Here is an 18,854-nt window from a genome sequence, read left to right on the forward strand (position 1 = left end):
AGGCTCCAAATTATACCAGGAGTGGGGTTTGAACCCACGAGAGCATGCGCTCATTGGAGCTTAAGTCCAACGCCTTAACCACTCGGCCACCCTGGTGGATATATGTTGTGCATGCGTGTTCCTTTAGGAAACAGGAAGATTGGTAGGAGAAAGAAACGTATTAATCTTGTTTGTTAGGATCATAGCCATAAATGGAGGACTCTTATAAAGTCCATGGATTTTCATTCACACATATTACATGAGGTATCTACTCTTTACACACTAAGGATCCACACTACCAGGGCTACGGCACACAGCTGTTTTATAAATCATCAAAACCAATACTATCCTAAGATTTATTATATGCAAAAATGATCTGTTCCAAAATGTTTTCATGTAATCCTGAAAACAGAAAAACAATCTTCTGCACTATTAACCATCCACAAATGGAAACAACAGACAATACAGGTGATTTTAGCTAAAAAGCCAAGAAAAAATTGTGTGGTGTTTTTTTTTTTTTCAAACGATGTAATTTACAGCCACAGAGGACAGAAAGCTGCAGTATGTAGAGAAAGAGAAGAGTTAAACCTATAATCAACATGAGTCCTTGTAGATGGCAGCCTCCGGTTTTTAAAGACTTCTATTGGTCTCTAGTGGACAACAGAGGTAACTGCAGGATTCGAGCCAGAATAGTGTAACTGCAGTTCAAAACGACATATTTTTTTGATTTCCCATAGAAAGTGTGTGTCCAGCCACGTGTCAGTCCAAGTGGCAGGATTTAGTAATTCTGGTAATAGTTAAATGTAAGTCATTCACAAATATTAAGTCGCAACATTTCAGTCTGACTAACCTTGGAAGATTACACGAAGACAATGTCCAGATATGCAGACGCACGCATATATCTAGCGTATAAGAAATTTCTTTGCACAAACTGTTGAGTGAAATGACATTTGTTTTTCACAGCTTCAGGGGGTGCACCGTTCCTAGAAATACTGCAATACCAGGTCGATGCGTGGAGTGGACGGAGCAAGCCCCTATTCCATCTCCCTGCTCCAAAAATCAATTTAATATATGGTCCCCGGGTAGGGGACGTATCAGATATTAAACTGATAAGAACAGATTTTTTTCTTTTGGAAAAATTTTTATTGATACTCAGACATATAACAACATCATCATCATCTCATTTATTTTCATAAGCCCACCCCATTTAAAAGGATTACTTCTTTATTATCTCCCATCCCCTTTTAAAATACAACAGGAAAACAAATATTTAAATGTTTTTTCCTTTTTTTTTTTTTTTTTTCATAGAGAATTTAAATTATTTAAAAAAAAAACCCATCCCATCCCTTCACAAGCTTCCGGTGCTCAGAGGGGACTCTCCCCAACTTGCTCCTTCCACACCGACCTCTCCCGGAGAGCCAGGCTGTTGCTGCTTAGACCTTTCTATGTGCGAACCCGGCTCCTCCATCCGAATGGGCACAGAGGCGATTCTTCTTTGCGGCTGCTCTCTCAACTTAGTATTTCTGGCACAGATCTCTTTTACTGTTGCTGTTGCCATTCGGAGAGCAGCCACGGGGGGGGATCTGCGTGTGCTTGCTCACCAACAAGTTTCTGGAGGTCCAAATGGCGTCTTTTATAGCAGCAAGGGCGAGCCACTGCTTTTCAAAGCCTTTTCTTTGCGTTTTCACTCCTTGGCTCACCCCATAGAGGATTAGGTTTGCTGTCAGGACCTCCCTTGCTGGTAAGTACGGGAAATTTAAGGAGCCGGCCATGTCCCACAGGTCTATAGCAGCACTGCACTCCCAGAGTAGGTGCCTCACCGTCTCAGGCGCGCCACAACCCGGTCGGGGACACATTTCTGTTGTCGACATTCCTCTGGAGTGCATGACAGCCCTGACTGGGAGAATCTCATGAGCCACCATCCAGGACACATCCTGGAGCCTGTTAGAAAGGACGGGATGGTTTGTCAGACGCCACACTTCTATGGCCTCTCCAATAGGGAGGCCTCTGACTGGGACCACCTCTCCCCTCTCCTGCACAACTGAAATGAGAGAATGATGTTTTGTTAAAATGTCCAAACTCTGATCTTCCAATTTAAAGGAGGTTACAAAGGATTTCAGCTCTACATAGGCTTCAGGAACATCAAAGGAGACGGGGACTCTAAGATCTACTGGCAGGGTTTTCTTTTGTCTTAGGTAGCTACCTAACCAAAATCTAACCCATGCCTGTGTCAGAGGATTACTATTAGGACTCGTAGCCTGTCTCATATGGCTACTTGTATAGAGGCTTCCCATGAATAAATACAGATCTGGGACTCCTTTGCCACCATCTTCCTTTAATTTCTTCATTATCCCTCTTTTAAGTCTCTCCCATTTGGAGTCCCATAGAAAGTAAAAGATGGCTCGTTCTAGTTTTAACAATACGTCCTTTGGTGGCAAAAAGACTGCGCTGACTAAAAGAAGCAAGGGTAAAATCACTGCCTTAATTACTAAAACCTTCCCTCCAAGAGTCAGCTTTCTCAGTCTCCATAGGCCTAATCGTTGATTCACTTTTCCTATCATTCCCGGCCAATTTGCCTTTCCTCCACCATCCTTATCAAATCTAACCCCTAAAATTTTTTGGTCGGTTTGTGTCACATTTATTCCAAGTCCAGTCAATTCTATAGTCTCCCATGGCCCGTAGAATTGTACCTGAGTCTTGCCCCTGTTGAGTCTAGAGGCCGAAGCCCTTCCGAACCAGTCCGTAACTTCAAAAGTCCTTCTCATCGAGGATATGTCTGTACACAGGATGCTAATATCATCCATGTACAGTACACACTTTGCCACCTGCCCCCCACTCCCAGGTATGTTCATCCCGTTTATACTCTTATCTTTCCTCAAAATTTGTGCCAGGGGTTCAATACAAATAACATATAAAAGAGCGGACAGGGGACATCCCTGTCGTAAACCACAGTTCACCTGAACTGCATTCGTCAGGGTCCCATTCATGACAAATCTGCTCTTTATATCTGTGTACAACAACTTTACCCAGGATATAAGCCTTTCTGGGAAACCCATCTTCTGCAAAACTTTAAAAAGGTACCGGTGAGATATTCTATCGAAGGCTTTTTCAAAGTCTAAATTCAAAACAATCAGTCGCTTGTTTCTCTTTCGAGCAAAACAAATCGTGTCTCTAATCAACACCAGACTATCCGTGATCTTCCTGCCCTTTACAGTACATGCTTGGTCTTGGTGGATTATCTGGTCCAAAACCGGTCTTGTCCTTTCTGCTAGAAGCTTGCTGAATAATTTACAGTCACAGTTTAAAAGCGTAATCGGTCTCCAATTTTCCAAGAGAGTTTTATCCTTCCCTTTATGAACGAGTGTGACTAAACCCATTCTAAAACTTTCAGGCAGCTTATCTAATTCACTAAAATCTGTAAAAATTGAAAGTAAATCAGTAGCTAAAATATCCCAAAATGTCAGATAAAACTCAATCGGCAGGCCATCTAAACCAGGGGATTTTCCAGTTTTAAAACTCTTAAGACACTGACCTAACTCGGCTGTAGTAAAAGGTTGACTTAACATATCACTAGACTCGAACAATCTTATCAATATATTCCAGGGTTTGCTCAATGACTCTTTCCTCCACATTTTTCTCCCCATACAGGTTTTCATAATATTCTTCAATCACTTTTATTATACCTTCAGTACTCACTACTTTTTCTCCAGCTCTGTTTCTTAGCTGAGAGACAGAGCCAGGTTTGTTCATAATTTTTTTGAAAAAGTATCTCGTACATTTTTCTCCCTCCTCTCTCGCTCTCTCTCTACTCCTTAGTATGACTCCCATACTTTTATCATTTGCTATTTTCTGCATTTCTTTTTTAACCTCTCTAATTTCTTCGTAGAAGTGTAAACCCCACCTATTTAAGAGATGGTACCTCTGTAACCTTTTCTGTAGTCCTCTCATACACCTGTCTTTTGCGGCCTTCTTTCTCTTTCCTGCTTGTTTAAAAAAGGACCGAGTCCTACACTTCACCATTTCCCACCATGAGACACGTGTTGCATAGAAATCCTGGAGAGTCTGCCATTCAGTATACCTCTCCTTATACTGTCTGAGCAGATCCTGATCCTCCAGTAGGGAGCAGTTTAACCTCCACACTCCCCTCCCCATTGTTATATCTAGTTCAAGGGAAATTTTAACAGTTAACATCAGATGGTCAGAAAAAAAGACGGGCATCAAAGTGGCCTCTACTGGTGAAAAGTCTCTAACAAAGATATAATCAATTCTAGAGGCCCTGTCACCGTTTCCACTATACCAAGTAAAACCCTCCTCCATTGGATGAACCGTTGGAAAACAATCTATCAATTTAAAGTCTCTGACTAAACCTTGTAGTAAAAGTGACGTCTTATCAATCTTCACATCTTGTGTGGCTCTTTTTCTATCTTTCCTGTTTAAAATACAGTTAAAATCCCCTCCAAACACTAAAGGCGCTTTTCCCAACAAGTGGGGTTGCAAAGCCTCTAAAAGATCATATCTTTCGTGTTTGTCATTTGGGCCATAAATGTTCAAGAGCTTAAATTCCTTTTCCATATAAATAAGGTTAACAACAAGTGCTCTTCCATCACTTACTACAGTACTTCCCTTCACCGACACCAGAGGGTTTTTCACCAATATGGCTACTCCATCATTTTTATTTTCATTTGATCCACTCCAGATGGACATTTGTGGCCACATATCCTGCCACTGACCATATGCTTTTAGGAAAGGTATAGCACATTCCTGTATTAAAATAACATCTGATGTTACACTATTCAAGAAGGATAGAACACTTTGGGCTCTTACTTTAGACCTAACACTCCTGACATTTATGGATGAGAAGGTCAGAGCCATGAAGATTAATACAGAACACAAGCTAGTCATTATGAAACTAAGGAAAGATTGTTCTCTTCAAAGGCTCAACCCAAACTTTGGGGGGGCATACCATCAATTTATTTCTTGTGAGTGTAACTCTTCCTTCACCTCTCCGGGTTCCGAAGGGGGGACCGCCACTCTATTCCCTTTTCGTACTCTAGGTGACGGCCTTTGTCGCAGAGCTGCATTTACCATCCGCTCCTTTGGCGTTGACTGCAGAACTATGTTAAGGAAGGAAACCTCATTTGGTGAGTCAGAGGGGAAGACCCTGGAGTCCTCCCCTGAGGAACTCCCTGAAGGTGTTTCATGCCTCCCTCTCTTTCCTGAAACAATTGTCCCAGAAGACAGTTCTGCTGCAGTCCTCTTTGCCACCTGTGAATCAGGAAGGCCAGGGGGGACAGGGGGGGCAGGGGGGGGCTGCCCTTGAGCATTTTCACTTTCACCACTTACTCCTTTCTGAACTCCACTCTCCTCCTGCCCTCTCTCCCCCTCCTCTGAGGGTTCTGGTTGGGCAGGTCTTCCATGCTCCTCCCCTTTTCCCTCCTCCTCCTGTTCCTCCCCTCCGTCTTCAGGTGCTGGGAACTGATTTAAAATATCTGTCCCAGCTGCATCAATCAAGACATCCTCGTTTACCATTGCAATCAGGTTTCCCTCATTAATCTGGTTTCCTTTTTTAAGTTTATTTGCAAAGGACCGCGGACAGTCCCTAAAGAGGTGACCTTCCCCTCCACACAAGTTACACTTACGGTCATTTTTACAATCAGCATACGTATGCCCTTTCTCTTTACATTTCCCACAGATGATTTCCTCGCATGCCTCTATCAAATGCCCATGCTCCCCACACCTCCGGCAGAGCTTTGGTTGGCCCTGGTAATGGATATAGCCTCTATTATCTCCCAAAACTATCATGGACGGGAGATGTTTTAAACCCCGGAACCCTTGGGGATCTTCCCATTGCTGTATTGGTACTTTCCATACACAATTCCATATTCCATCCACATCTCTCACCTTCCTCGGCTGACCCTTCACCGTACAATATCTCCCCAACCACACACAAATGTCTTGGGCATTCACCGTTTCATTAAACATTTTAACTATTACTGTTTTCATAGTATTGTCTGTCAGTTTCTCCACATTGAAAATTTCAAATTGTGGTCTCAAATTTTCGAATCTTCTCCAAAACTCTTCCAACAATTCGCTTGAGCTGAAACTTACATAAAACCCCTGTTAAAAGGGAGGGTCAAAATGCAATTCAAGTCATTTGGTGAAAATCCCAACACCTGTTGAATCAATTTCCTGGAGAAATCCAGCCTGGACATCTTTGGCACTTCTCCAACATTCTCAATTAAACTGAAGCGCACACAGTGGTGCCTCCGCATACTGGCATACCCAGCCATTGCGGAGGCACCAAAGGCTTAGAAAAAACACCTGCTACAAACACACAACAAGATTAAAAAGGAAACGTTTTCAATACAAACAAATAATTTCTATAAAAAACCACGTACCTTTGCGCTGCAATAAATAACCAAGGTTTCACCGCCCAGACACCCAAAGGAGAGGGTCGCAGTCCTAGCCTAAGACCAAGAATCAAGTGCGAAATGATAAGAACAGATTTTTTTTTTTCTTTTTTATTTTTACTTACAACACCATCTTACATTTCCATTTGCTCAACATTCCATTGAATACTTTTCATATTTCACAAAAACATCTTTTACATCATTCATAATAATCCTTCCACCTGTCCTTAATCGTGTCTATTCCCCATCTTTGTAATTCATGCCGATATATCCCCTCAAATTCCCTCTCTATATCCTTTATTGTTCCCATCTCTTTCCATTCATACCCCCCCCTTATATACCCCTGTCTTGCCCTCCATATCTTAAGTTTTGTAATTGATAACAACATACAACGTATTTTATTTTCCTCCTTCTTTTTATCCTTAGGCCTAAGATAAGTTATTTCCTCATATGTCAAAGCCTCTAGTCCCTTATACCTCCTCTTCATTCCAGCCCATACCTTTTTTGCATATTTGCACCCCCATAGGACGTGTTCAATCGTTTCTTCCTCTGTGCAATTATCCCTCGGACATTCTTTTAACTTCCCCAAATTATGTGCATACATCGTAGTCCTTACAGGTAATTTCCTATGTAGGTGCATCCAATTAAAATCTTTCAAAACATTCTTATAACTCTTATCCTGTGCGTATTCCCAAACTTCCGAACTCACTATCCCCTGGTTGTAGTTAGCATTCCTCGCCAGTTTTTTATACAGAAGTTTATGATTTTGTATTGTATCCACCTCCCTGCACTCTATATGTCTCTTTCCCCACTTAACCATCCTCTGAAAGTATTCTGGTCTTGTCTCTGCCTTCGGCCCCTGATTTTCCCACCCAATTAAAAACCGGTATGGAATAGCTAACCAGAACCATAACAATATCTGACATTTATGAATATATGGCTTCTTTAACAGCGTACACACATTTGCATAAAAAATCGTATCTAACTTTAACGGAATGTTCGGTACCCCTTTTCCCCCATCGGCAACCTCCTGATACATTTGTACTCTCTTTACGTACTTGTAACCTCCCCATATAAAATTAAATATTCCCCTCATTATTTGTGCTCTAAATACTTGTGGCATCGGGAACACATAGCCTAGATACAATAATTTCGGCACCACCTCACTCTTTATCACTAACACCTTCCCAGTAATTGTAAGCTTCCTCATTTTCCATAGTCGTAATTTCCTTTCCACCTCTGCCATCTTCCCCTTCCAGTTCCAAATAGCATCGCCCTCCTTATTCCCAAAAGAAATTCCTAGAATGTCCATAGGACCTTCACACAAAGTATAATCACAAATATTTTCCCTCCTACCTTCCCACGTCCCCAAGTACTTATATTTTGTCTTTTCCTTATTTATTTTTGATCCTGTAACTTCTTCATATATTTTTAATATTTCCACAACTTCTCTTAAACTGTCGTCGTCCGCTAAATATAGTATAGTATCATCCGCATATTGAGATATTTTCAAACATTCCCCCCCCGGCATCATTATCCCCCTCACTCTTTTATTCTCCCGAATTGCACAAGCCAATGGTTCAACATATAATACATAGAGTACCACCGATAACGGGCACCCTTGTCTCAACCCCCTCGCTTGATGAACTTTTTCCGTGAGGAACCCGTTCAATTTGATTTTTGAATATATCTCTTTATAAAGGATCCTCACCCACCTTATAAATTGTTTTCCCAAGCCCATCTTAGTCATTACCTCCCACAACATTTCGTAATCTAGCCTATCAAATGCCTTTTGTTGGTCTAAACTTACACAGATTGCCGCCATTTTTCTATCCTTTACATATGCAAGTATGTCTCTATGTAATTGTATATTCCATGAAATTTGTCTCCCCTTCACCCCACACGTTTGATCACTTCCCACTATATCCGACATTACCCCTACCAATCTATTTGCAATTATCTTACTTAAAATCTTATAATCTACACATAACATAGTGAGAGGTCTATAATTATCAAGTAAATGAGGATTCCCTTTCTTAAATAATAACGAAATCACACCCGTCCTCATACTCTCCGCCATCTCTTCCCCCTCTAATATTTCTTTAAAGACCTCCAACAAATGTAACCCTATCACTCCCCAAAATACCTCATAAAATTCTTTCGTTAATCCATCTATTCCTGGTACCCTATTTACCTTCATTCCCTTTACCACCTTATATGCCTCTTCCATCGTTATTTCCCTTTCCAGAAACTCCCTATCTTCCTCTACTAATCTCCTCTTTAATGACCCCAAAAGAACATCTCTTTTTTCTGTCCCTACTTTTTCTTTTCTAAATAAATCCTCGTAATATTTTTTTACTACCCCCAACATGCTTTCCCTCCCTATAATCTCCTTCCCATCCTTTTCCAATTTCTCTATAACCCCCCTTTTATCCCTACTTTTCATCTTTTTAAAAAAATATGCGGAACACCTTTCATCTTCCTCATACTCTTTCTGTTTTAATTTATATGTTTCTGCTCTTGCCTTCCTCTCTAATAACTCTTCTTGCCTCACCTTTAAGTCTTCAATTTTCAAATCTACATTTTTTTCCTTCCCCTCCTTTTGTATAACATAAATATGTTCTATCTCTTTTTGTAACATATTAAATTCTTCTTTTCTACGTTTAGATCTATCTGTACAATATTCTATCGTAAATTTTTTTATCTTGCATTTTACATCCTCCCACCAATCCCCTTTTTTTCCATAAAGTTCTTTTACTTTCACCCATAAAGGGAAGATCTCTAAAAATTTATCCCTATAATCTTTTTCCTTTAACACCTCATTATTTAATTTCCAATATCCCTTCCCGTATTCCATCCCTTCTATCTCCAAATCCACCTCTACCGCCTGGTGATCCGTGAGTAGAACCGGAATCGTTTTTCCCCCTTTAATTTTACACTTTTTATCTATCAAAATATAGTCCAACCTACTCTGTACCCCCCTTGTATTCCTCCATGTATACCCTACTTTTTTCCCCAGAAGTCTGCCCATAACATCCGTTAACCCGTATTGTCTTATAAATGTCTTTAATGGGAGAGAAAATTTTTCTTTTTCTAAAGATACATTAAAATCCCCTCCCACTATAATATTTTTCCTTGTAATAAAACAAGTGTCCATCGACAAAAGGAGTTCTCTTCTTTGTTTTGGATCCACATGTGCATACACATTTATTATCCGGCTTTGGACCCCGTTTTTTTCTACATCTACCACCATCACTCTTCCCTGTATCACCGTATAACTTTCTTTTATTTTTATACTTTTATTTCCACACAACACTCCCACCCCTGTCCCATATACTCCTCCTATACTCCATGCCGATTCACCCCCCCTCCACTGCTCCGAAAAAATAACAACATCCTTCTCGTCCTTCAAATGTACCTCCTGTAATAAACATACATCAAAATTATAAAACAACAGAAATTCATATACCATTTGTCTTTTTCTGGCATTTTTTAACCCCCTTACATTTAACGTAATTATTCGGAACCTCACCATTTTGTAGTAAAAAAAAGGGGTATCTATACACCTAAGCAGAGGGCACTTAATAATTTTATAACAAAGAAACAAAAGAAAAAACAGATACCATCTCCTAGTTGTCTTTTTGATCTTCATATCCCCTGAAAAAAAAGGAAAACTTTACAAAATTAGAGCCGAAAAAGAAAAAGAAAGAAAAACCTCTGTCGTCCATTTTCCCCTCCCTTATTAGTCCATGTTGACTTGCGCCAGCAAATTTTTTATAAATGAATCTTCCGATTTTTCTTCACTTTCTACTTCTTCTTCTTCAACGTCTCCATCACTCGTTAAATCACTCATTGGTGTGTGCATACATTCAGTCTGCGTCCCTCTCAACACATACGCTCCCATCTCCCCTCCCTCTTCCATCCGCTCTCCTTTACCTTCTTTCAAATTAGTCTCTCCTGGAGGGACTCCCGAGCTCACTTTCCTACGCCTTTTGGCCGACTTTCTTCGTGGCTTAGCTGCCACTTCCCATATTTGTCCTTCTTCGCACTGCTTCTCCCCATTTTTCTCCCCCATCTTATCGCCTTCTTCTTCTCCTTGTTCGGCCCCATCCTCTCCCCCCCCCCCCTTCTTCCTCATTAGTCTGATTCCTTTCTGCTGGTGGCGCCTCTTGTGCGCTTTCCCCAATATTTGTTCCTATATCCGTTTCTTCATACCGCTCTACCTCGGTCCCTGCTTTAGCTGCTTCCGAATATGATCTGGGCCTAGTGCAATCTCTTGCCATATGTGTATCTGAGCCACATAAGTGACACCTTCTAGGCTCTTTGCAGTCTCTTGTGATATGGCCATTTTTCCCGCAGCTCCTACACCTCACCTGCTCACAATTGTCTGCATTATGTCCCGTACTGCCGCATTTTCTGCATGCTTGTGGCTGTCCTGCATACACCAAAAAACCTCTGTCTGCTCCGATGGAAAACACTGCAGGCGGGTGGCAGTATCCATCTTCCGTTGTCATATCCATTTTAAGTTTTACCCGAAACTGTCTTTTTCCAGTCCATAGGCCTAGCCCGTCCTTTATTTTTCGTACCCCTGGGAGCACTGTAACGTACCGCCCCAGGAAGTACTTAATGGTCTCTTCTGTAACCCAGGGATTATACATGTGCACCGTTAAAATCCTATAATCGTTCCTGTATAACGGGGTTACCATATATTTTTTTAGTTCTTCATTTTCTTCTGTACCACATCTCTTTCTCACCTCCTCCGCGTACTCTCCCGTGCAAAAAGTCACGTCATAGTGCTTACTTGCCGTGCTTTGCTGGAGGCAGTAGATTTCCTCTGGTTGTACCTTCAATGCATCATAAAGAATCCTTCGTCCGAAATTAATTCTGTCATGGAAATCCTTTTCTTTATCCATTAGTTCGAATCTCAAGGTATTCCTCGTTCCATACGACCATGTATTCCTCTCCGAAAAATTGGCCGACGTCGCCGCCATCCTACATTGCTTCTCGCCTTGTAACTGATAAGAACAGATACTACACTTGATCTTAGCCAAAAGGCCGAGAAGCGATACCCACATATCGCACGACAGAAACGACTCATTCTGCTTACTGCAACTCTAACTCATGGTTACAATGAAGAACACAGTCGCCTTCTAACAAATGGTAGAGGACAGGTCGATGTTTTACTGACGTTTTACCTCCGAAACATCACAATATAACTATGGTCGGCATGTTTCAGTTTTTAAACGGCGCCACATATATGACGACACTTTAGTTTCTGAAACGCCGGTCAGCGCATGCCGGTTAATGAGATTCAAAATCACGTGGTCGCCTGCAGTCCAATCAGCGGTCGTTGAGACGGAGCGTCTTCAATTCATTTTTATAACTTTCTTGGCGTTATAATTGTTTTCATAATATGATAATTACATACTGTTAAATTTTTAATGTTTCTCCTCCCGGTAACTGTATTCCTGTTATGTCTGGGCTTTCCCTAATTGCACAAGCCAACGGTTCTACATATAACATGTACAGTAAGACTAAGCGACCTTGGCACAGACCTCTCATTTGTCTTTCATCCCAGCTTTTTTGGGGGTGACTGGGTGGGGGGATATTGCTCACAGCAAATTCCTAAAAACTCCTATTGATCATTGTTGCTCCCATAGATACATTTCAGTTTACCAGTCATGAGGCTCCAAATTATACCAGGAGTGGGGTTTGAACCCACGAGAGCATGCGCTCATTGGAGCTTAAGTCCAACGCCTTAACCACTCGGCCACCCTGGTGGATATATGTTGTGCATGCGTGTTCCTTTAGGAAACAGGAAGATTGGTAGGAGAAAGAAACGTATTAATCTTGTTTGTTAGGATCATAGCCATAAATGGAGGACTCTTATAAAGTCCATGGATTTTCATTCACACATATTACATGAGGTATCTACTCTTTACACACTAAGGATCCACACTACCAGGGCTACGGCACACAGCTGTTTTATAAATCATCAAAACCAATACTATCCTAAGATTTATTATATGCAAAAATGATCTGTTCCAAAATGTTTTCATGTAATCCTGAAAACAGAAAAACAATCTTCTGCACTATTAACCATCCACAAATGGAAACAACAGACAATACAGGTGATTTTAGCTAAAAAGCCAAGAAAAAATTGTGTGGTGTTTTTTTTTTTTTCAAACGATGTAATTTACAGCCACAGAGGACAGAAAGCTGCAGTATGTAGAGAAAGAGAAGAGTTAAACCTATAATCAACATGAGTCCTTGTAGATGGCAGCCTCCGGTTTTTAAAGACTTCTATTGGTCTCTAGTGGACAACAGAGGTAACTGCAGGATTGGAGCCAGAATAGTGTAACTGCAGTTCAAAACGACATATTTTTTTGATTTCCCATAGAAAGTGTGTGTCCAGCCACGTGTCAGTCCAAGTGGCAGGATTTAGTAATTCTGGTAATAGTTAAATGTAAGTCATTCACAAATATTAAGTCGCAACATTTCAGTCTGACTAACCTTGGAAGATTACACGAAGACAATGTCCAGATATGCAGACGCACGCATATATCTAGCGTATAAGAAATTTCTTTGCACAAACTGTTGAGTGAAATGACATTTGTTTTTCACAGCTTCAGGGGGTGCACCGTTCCTAGAAATACTGCAATACCAGGTCGATGCGTGGAGTGGACGGAGCAAGCCCCTATTCCATCTCCCTGCTCCAAAAATCAATTTAATATATGGTCCCCGGGTAGGGGACGTATCAGATATTAAACTGATAAGAACAGATACTACACTTGATCTTAGCCAAAAGGCCGAGAAGCGATACCCACATATCGCACGACAGAAACGACTCATTCTGCTTACTGCAACTCTAACTCATGGTTACAATGAAGAACACAGTCGCCTTCTAACAAATGGTAGAGGACAGGTCGATGTTTTACTGACGTTTTACCTCCGAAACATCACAATATAACTATGGTCGGCATGTTTCAGTTTTTAAACGGCGCCACATATATGACGACACTTTAGTTTCTGAAACGCCGGTCAGCGCATGCCGGTTAATGAGATTCAAAATCACGTGGTCGCCTGCAGTCCAATCAGCGGTCGTTGAGACGGAGCGTCTTCAATTCATTTTTATAACTTTCTTGGCGTTATAATTGTTTTCATAATATGATAATTACATACTGTTAAATTTTTAATGTTTCTCCTCCCGGTAACTGTATTCCTGTTATGTCTGGGCTTTCCCTAATTGCACAAGCCAACGGTTCTACATATAACATGTACAGTAAGACTAAGCGACCTTGGCACAGACCTCTCATTTGTCTTTCATCCCAGCTTTTTTGGGGGTGACTGGGTGGGGGGATATTGCTCACAGAAAATTCCTAAAAACTCCTATTGATCATTGTTGCTCCCATAGATACATTTCAGTTTACCAGTCATGAGGCTCCAAATTATACCAGGAGTGGGGTTTGAACCTACGAGAGCATGCGCTCATTGGAGCTTAAGTCCAACGCCTTAACCACTCGGCCACCCTGGTGCATATATATTGTGCATGCGTGTTCCTTTAGGAAACAGGAAGATTGGTAGGAGAAAGAAACGTATTAATCTTGTTTGTTAGGATCATAGCCATAAATGGAGGACTCTTATAAAGTCCATGGATTTTCATTCACACATATTACATGAGGTATCTACTCTTTACACACTAAGGATCCACACTACCAGGGCTACGGCACACAGCTGTTTTATAAATCATCAAAACCAATACTATCCTAAGATTTATTATATGCAAAAATGATCTGTTCCAAAATGTTTTCATGTAATCCTGAAAACAGAAAAACAATCTTCTGCACTATTAACCATCCACAAATGGAAACAACAGACAATACAGGTGATTTTAGCTAAAAAGCCAAGAAAAAATTGTGTGGTGTTTTTTTTTTTCAAACGATGTAATTTACAGCCACAGAGGACAGAAAGCTGCAGTATGTAGAGAAAGAGAAGAGTTAAACCTATAATCAACATGAGTCCTTGTAGATGGCAGCCTCCGGTTTTTAAAGACTTCTATTGGTCTCTAGTGGACAACAGAGGTAACTGCAGGATTGGAGCCAGAATAGTGTAACTGCAGTTCAAAACGACATATTTTTTTGATTTCCCATAGAAAGTGTGTGTCCAGCCACGTGTCAGTCCAAGTGGCAGGATTTAGTAATTCTGGTAATAGTTAAATGTAAGTCATTCACAAATATTAAGTCGCAACATTTCAGTCTGACTAACCTTGGAAGATTACACGAAGACAATGTCCAGATATGCAGACGCACGCATATATCTAGCGTATAAGAAATTTCTTTGCACAAACTGTTGAGTGAAATGACATTTGTTTTTCACAGCTTCAGGGGGTGCACCGTTCCTAGAAATACTGCAATACCAGGTCGATGCGTGGAGTGGACGGAGCAAGCCCCTATTCCATCTCCCTGCTCCAGAAATCAATTTAATATATGGTCCCCGGGTAGGGGACGTATCAGATATTAAACTGATAAGAACAGATACTACACTTGATCTTAGCCAAAAGGCCGAGAAGCGATACCCACATATCGCACGACAGAAACGACTCATTCTGCTTACTGCAACTCTAACTCATGGTTACAATGAAGAACACAGTCGCCTTCTAACAAATGGTAGAGGACAGGTCGATGTTTTACTGACGTTTTACCTCCGAAACATCACAATATAACTATGGTCGGCATGTTTCAGTTTTTAAACGGCGCCACATATATGACGACACTTTAGTTTCTGAAACGCCGGTCAGCGCATGCCGGTTAATGAGATTCAAAATCACGTGGTCGCCTGCAGTCCAATCAGCGGTCGTTGAGACGGAGCGTCTTCAATTCATTTTTATAACTTTCTTGGCGTTATAATTGTTTTCATAATATGATAATTACATACTGTTAAATTTTTAATGTTTCTCCTCCCGGTAACTGTATTCCTGTTATGTCTGGGCTTTCCCTAATTGCACAAGCCAACGGTTCTACATATAACATGTACAGTAAGACTAAGCGACCTTGGCACAGACCTCTCATTTGTCTTTCATCCCAGCTTTTTTGGGGGTGACTGGGTGGGGGGATATTGCTCACAGAAAATTCCTAAAAACTCCTATTGATCATTGTTGCTCCCATAGATACATTTCAGTTTACCAGTCATGAGGCTCCAAATTATACCAGGAGTGGGGTTTGAACCTACGAGAGCATGCGCTCATTGGAGCTTAAGTCCAACGCCTTAACCACTCGGCCACCCTGGTGCATATATATTGTGCATGCGTGTTCCTTTAGGAAACAGGAAGATTGGTAGGAGAAAGAAACGTATTAATCTTGTTTGTTAGGATCATAGCCATAAATGGAGGACTCTTATAAAGTCCATGGATTTTCATTCACACATATTACATGAGGTATCTACTCTTTACACACTAAGGATCCACACTACCAGGGCTACGGCACACAGCTGTTTTATAAATCATCAAAACCAATACTATCCTAAGATTTATTATATGCAAAAATGATCTGTTCCAAAATGTTTTCATGTAATCCTGAAAACAGAAAAACAATCTTCTGCACTATTAACCATCCACAAATGGAAACAACAGACAATACAGGTGATTTTAGCTAAAAAGCCAAGAAAAAATTGTGTGGTGTTTTTTTTTTTCAAACGATGTAATTTACAGCCACAGAGGACAGAAAGCTGCAGTATGTAGAGAAAGAGAAGAGTTAAACCTATAATCAACATGAGTCCTTGTAGATGGCAGCCTCCGGTTTTTAAAGACTTCTATTGGTCTCTAGTGGACAACAGAGGTAACTGCAGGATTGGAGCCAGAATAGTGTAACTGCAGTTCAAAACGACATATTTTTTTGATTTCCCATAGAAAGTGTGTGTCCAGCCACGTGTCAGTCCAAGTGGCAGGATTTAGTAATTCTGGTAATAGTTAAATGTAAGTCATTCACAAATATTAAGTCGCAACATTTCAGTCTGACTAACCTTGGAAGATTACACGAAGACAATGTCCAGATATGCAGACGCACGCATATATCTAGCGTATAAGAAATTTCTTTGCACAAACTGTTGAGTGAAATGACATTTGTTTTTCACAGCTTCAGGGGGTGCACCGTTCCTAGAAATACTGCAATACCAGGTCGATGCGTGGAGTGGACGGAGCAAGCCCCTATTCCATCTCCCTGCTCCAAAAATCAATTTAATATATGGTCCCCGGGTAGGGGACGTATCAGATATTAAACTGATAAGAACAGATTTTTTCTTTTGGAAAAATTTTTATTGATACTCAGACATATAACAACATCATCATCATCTCATTTATTTTCATAAGCCCACCCCATTTAAAAGGATTACTTCTTTATTATCTCCCATCCCCTTTTAAAATACAACAGGAAAACAAATATTTAAATGTTTTTTCCTTTTTTTTTTTTTTTTTTTTTTTTCTTCATAGAAAATTTAAATTATTTAAAAAAAAACCCATCCCATCCCTTCACAAGCTTCCGGTGCTCAGAGGGGACTCTCCCCAACTTGCTCCTTCCACACCGACCTCTCCCGGAGAGCCAGGCTGTTGCTGCTTAGACCTTTCTATGTGCGAACCCGGCTCCTCCATCCGAATGGGCACAGAGGCGATTCTTCTTTGCGGCTGCTCTCTCAACTTAGTATTTCTGGCACAGATCTCTTTTACTGTTGCTGTTGCCATTCGGAGAGCAGCCACGGGGGGGATCTGCGTGTGCTTGCTCACCAACAAGTTTCTGGAGGTCCAAATGGCGTCTTTTATAGCAGCAAGGGCGAGCCACTGCTTTTCAAAGCCTTTTCTTTGCGTTTTCACTCCTTGGCTCACCCCATAGAGGATTAGGTTTGCTGTCAGGACCTCCCTTGCTGGTAAGTACGGGAAATTTAAGGAGCCGGCCATGTCCCACAGGTCTATAGCAGCACTGCACTCCCAGAGTAGGTGCCTCACCGTCTCAGGCGCGCCACAACCCGGTCGGGGACACATTTCTGTTGTCGACATTCCTCTGGAGTGCATGACAGCCCTGACTGGGAGAATCTCATGAGCCACCATCCAGGACACATCCTGGAGCCTGTTAGAAAGGACGGGATGGTTTGTCAGACGCCACACTTCTATGGCCTCTCCAATAGGGAGGCCTCTGACTGGGACCACCTCTCCCCTCTCCTGCACAACTGAAATGAGAGAATGATGTTTTGTTAAAATGTCCAAACTCTGATCTTCCAATTTAAAGGAGGTTAAAAAGGATTTCAGCTCTACATAGGCTTCAGGAACATCAAAGGAGACGGGGACTCTAAGATCTACTGGCAGGATTTTCTTTTGTCTTAGGTAGCTACCTAACCAAAATCTAACCCATGCCTGTGTCAGAGGATTACTATTAGGACTCGTAGCCTGTCTCATATGGCTACTTGTATAGAGGCTTCCCATGAATAAATACAGATCTGGGACTCCTTTGCCACCATCTTCCTTTAATTTCTTCATTATCCCTCTTTTAAGTCTCTCCCATTTGGAGTCCCATAGAAAGTAAAAGATGGCTCGTTCTAGTTTTAACAATACGTCCTTTGGTGGCAAAAAGACTGCGCTGACTAAAAGAAGCAAGGGTAAAATCACTGCCTTAATTACTAAAACCTTCCCTCCAAGAGTCAGCTTTCTCAGTCTCCATAGGCCTAATCGTTGATTCACTTTTCCTATCATTCCCGGCCAATTTGCCTTTCCTCCACCATCCTTATCAAATCTAACCCCTAAAATTTTTTGGTCGGTTTGTGTCACATTTATTCCAAGTCCAGTCAATTCTATAGTCTCCCATGGCCCGTAGAATTGTACCTGAGTCTTGCCCCTGTTGAGTCTAGAGGCCGAAGCCCTTCCGAACCAGTCCGTAACTTCAAAGGTCCTTCTCATCGAGGATATGTCTGTACACAGGATGCTAATATCATCCATGTACAGTACACACTTTGCCACCTGCCCCCCACTCCCAGGTATGTTCATCCCGTTTATACTCTTATCTTTCCTCAAAATTTGTGCCAGGGGTTCAATACAAATAACATATAAAAGAGCGGACAGGGGACATCCCTGTCGTAAACCACAGTTCACCTGAACTGCATTCGTCAGGGTCCCATTCATGACAAATCTGCTCTTTATATCTGTGTACAACAACTTTACCAGGATATAAGCCTTTCTGGGAAACCCATCTTCTGCAAAACTTTAAAAAGGTACCGGTGAGATATTCTATCGAAGGCTTTTTCAAAGTCTAAATTCAAAACAATCAGTCGCTTGTTTCTCTTTCGAGCAAAACAAATCGTGTCTCTAATCAACACCAGACTATCCGTGATCTTCCTGCCCTTTACAGTACATGCTTGGTCTTGGTGGATTATCTGGTCCAAAACCGGTCTTGTCCTTTCTGCTAGAAGCTTGCTGAATAATTTACA

At 41.3% G+C, this 18,854-nt stretch overlaps 7 non-coding genes and 4 pseudogenes across 7 annotated transcripts; all 11 read right to left on the bottom strand.

Annotated features, from left to right (window-relative positions):
• Window positions 1–13: 13 nt before the first annotated feature.
• On the bottom strand, window positions 14–96 carry trnal-uaa (transfer RNA leucine (anticodon UAA)). Its single transcript has one exon. It is a non-coding gene; the product is annotated as a tRNA-Leu (tRNA).
• Window positions 97–946: 850 nt separating this feature from the next.
• LOC146652212 (U2 spliceosomal RNA) lies at window positions 947–1,129 on the bottom strand. The gene has a single exon (XR_014907823.1). It is a non-coding gene; the product is annotated as a U2 spliceosomal RNA (small nuclear RNA).
• Window positions 1,130–1,183: 54 nt separating this feature from the next.
• Window positions 1,184–5,508, bottom strand: LOC146652213 (uncharacterized; annotated as a pseudogene).
• A 5,832-nt stretch (window positions 5,509–11,340) lies between these two features.
• Window positions 11,341–11,456, bottom strand: LOC146652214 (U2 spliceosomal RNA; annotated as a pseudogene).
• A 630-nt stretch (window positions 11,457–12,086) lies between these two features.
• Window positions 12,087–12,169, bottom strand: trnal-uaa (transfer RNA leucine (anticodon UAA)). Its single transcript has one exon. It is a non-coding gene; the product is annotated as a tRNA-Leu (tRNA).
• An 850-nt stretch (window positions 12,170–13,019) lies between these two features.
• LOC146652216 (U2 spliceosomal RNA) lies at window positions 13,020–13,210 on the bottom strand. The gene has a single exon (XR_014907753.1). It is a non-coding gene; the product is annotated as a U2 spliceosomal RNA (small nuclear RNA).
• Window positions 13,211–13,840: 630 nt separating this feature from the next.
• On the bottom strand, window positions 13,841–13,923 carry trnal-uaa (transfer RNA leucine (anticodon UAA)). The gene has a single exon. It is a non-coding gene; the product is annotated as a tRNA-Leu (tRNA).
• Window positions 13,924–14,771: 848 nt separating this feature from the next.
• On the bottom strand, window positions 14,772–14,962 carry LOC146652218 (U2 spliceosomal RNA). Its single transcript, XR_014907821.1, has one exon. It is a non-coding gene; the product is annotated as a U2 spliceosomal RNA (small nuclear RNA).
• Window positions 14,963–15,592: 630 nt separating this feature from the next.
• trnal-uaa (transfer RNA leucine (anticodon UAA)) lies at window positions 15,593–15,675 on the bottom strand. Its single transcript has one exon. It is a non-coding gene; the product is annotated as a tRNA-Leu (tRNA).
• An 848-nt stretch (window positions 15,676–16,523) lies between these two features.
• Window positions 16,524–16,698, bottom strand: LOC146652220 (U2 spliceosomal RNA; annotated as a pseudogene).
• A 338-nt stretch (window positions 16,699–17,036) lies between these two features.
• LOC146652221 (uncharacterized) lies at window positions 17,037–18,251 on the bottom strand (annotated as a pseudogene).
• Between the last annotated feature and the right edge of the window lie 603 nt (window positions 18,252–18,854).

This window comes from Rhamphochromis longiceps, linkage group LG15 (assembly GCF_057381845.1).
Source record: "Rhamphochromis longiceps isolate RC_006_pf linkage group LG15, R_longiceps_female_GT1.1, whole genome shotgun sequence".
NCBI classification, from domain to species: domain Eukaryota; kingdom Metazoa; phylum Chordata; class Actinopteri; order Cichliformes; family Cichlidae; genus Rhamphochromis; species Rhamphochromis longiceps.